The sequence below is a fragment of the Myotis brandtii genome, unplaced genomic scaffold, assembly GCF_000412655.1.
Source record: "Myotis brandtii unplaced genomic scaffold, ASM41265v1 scaffold1763, whole genome shotgun sequence".
Classification (NCBI taxonomy): domain Eukaryota; kingdom Metazoa; phylum Chordata; class Mammalia; order Chiroptera; family Vespertilionidae; genus Myotis; species Myotis brandtii.
Window position 1 is genome coordinate 178,257 of NW_005356530.1, and position 2,001 is coordinate 180,257.

The following is a 2,001-nucleotide window of genomic DNA, read 5'->3' on the forward strand; positions in this document are numbered from 1 at the left end:
GGGCACATCCCCAGTAGGGGGTGTGCAGGAGGCAGCTGATCGATGTTTCTCTCTCATCGATGTTTCTAACCCTCTATCCCTCTCCTTCCTCTCTGTAAAAAAATCAATAAAAATATATTTAAAAAAACAAAAACAAAAACAAAACTGATGTTGAGATCCCACCCACCAAAACTGCAAGGGAACAAATTTCCGTTGTTGTTTAGCCACTGGGTTTGTGGGCATTTGTCACAGCAGCTGCTGGACGCTAATACAGATGGTTGGTTCAGTGAATGGATCCATGGAAAGTGGGTGGCTTATCTGACCGACGGATTGCAGGGTTGGTGGGAAGAGGGAACCAATAGAATGAATTAAAGAAGGAAAGAACGGGGGTGGAGGAGAGAATAGTTCGATGGATGGATAGAGCCTTGGAGAGCCGGGGGGTGAACTGAATACACGATGAGTGAATGGAGAGGCAGGGAGAGCAGGTAGGTGGGTGGGTGAAATGCTACGCGGCTGAATGCATACAGACAAGAACACACGCTCAGACAAATGTGTTCCTGGAGAGCCGCCCGAGTCGGAGTGGGCTCCCCCCTCCTCGGCTCTTCTCCTGCTTGTGAGAAAGAATTCAGATGAGTGACAGAAAGCGGTGTTGAAATAAAGCAAGAGATTTTTAAAAATATATATTTTATTGATTTTTTACAGAGAGGAAGGGAGAGGGAGAGGGAGTTAGAAACATCAATGAGAGAGAAACATCCATCAGCTGCCTCCTGCACACCCCCCACTGGGGATGTGCCCGAAACCGCGGTCCATGCCCTTGACCGGAATCGAACCTGGGACCCTTCAGTCCGCAGGCTGACGCTCTATCCACTGAGCCAAACTGGTCAGGGTTAAAGCAAGAGATTTTGACTAAGGAAGCAAAGCAAGCGGGTTTATTAAGGATACGCTTGGCGCCCGGCCGGCGTGGATCGGTGGGTGAGCGTCTGTCTATGACCCAGGAGGTCACGGTTCGATTCCCGGTCAGGGCACAGGCCCGGGTTGCAGGCTCCGGGGGGGGGGGGGGTCATGCAGGAGGCAGCCGATCAATGATTCTCTCACCGTTGATGTTTCTGTCTCTCTCTCTCTCTCTCCCCGTTCTCTCTGGAATCACATAACACAACATCCACCACTCCCACCGCTAGAAGGTGTGTGATTCCGTGACCTCTCACTAGGGGACACGGTGACACGGTGACACGGTGACACGGTGACAGGGCCCTGCCACTGTCACTTCTACCTGCTTCTACACCATTGTCATCTCCCCAGAGGAAGTGACTAAGCAGTCACGGCCCGCTTCCCCCAGCCCCGGGCAGGGCAGCCAGCTGCCTGCTTTCTGTTTCTCCGGCCAGGGCCACGTGGGAAATCTTAGCGCTTCATCCGCCCAGGGGTGGGGTGGGCTTTTGCAGAGCTGAGCTACAGTCTCCCTCCCGGTCTCCCTGTCCAGGCGGCTGACCTATGTCCCAGTCCGAAGGCTTTTCCCTGCCTGTCCCTGCTCCCTCCCCCCTTTATCTTCCTCTGGCATCGTTCCCAAGAAATTCCTCCATCTCTTCCTGGAGGACCTCAGGACAGGGCAAGCCTGTGAGGTCCAGGTGTGGGCAGAGCAGGGCAGCCCGCACGCCCCCAGGTGGCTCCTTGGCGGTGTTGAGCGTCACCTGGAGGACCCGGGACGTGCACAGCTGGCTTTAGGGAGAACCTCCCGCCTGGACAAGTCCACAGCCACAGAGGGCAGTGAGGAGTGGCCAGGGGCTGGGGGAGGAGGGACGGACGGGGAGGGCCTGCTCCATGGGTACCAGAGCGCCTTCTGGGGAGATGAAAAGCTCTGGGACTGGAAGGAGGGGAGAAGGGGTTGCACAACAATGGGAAGTCCTAAATGCCACGGAATTGTCTATTCCGAAATGGCTAATTTTATGTTTTGTGAATTGTGTCCCAATTTTCAAAAGGAGCGGGTGGGTACTGAGGGAGGAGGGGCTGGGGGCCTGGGCTCCTGGG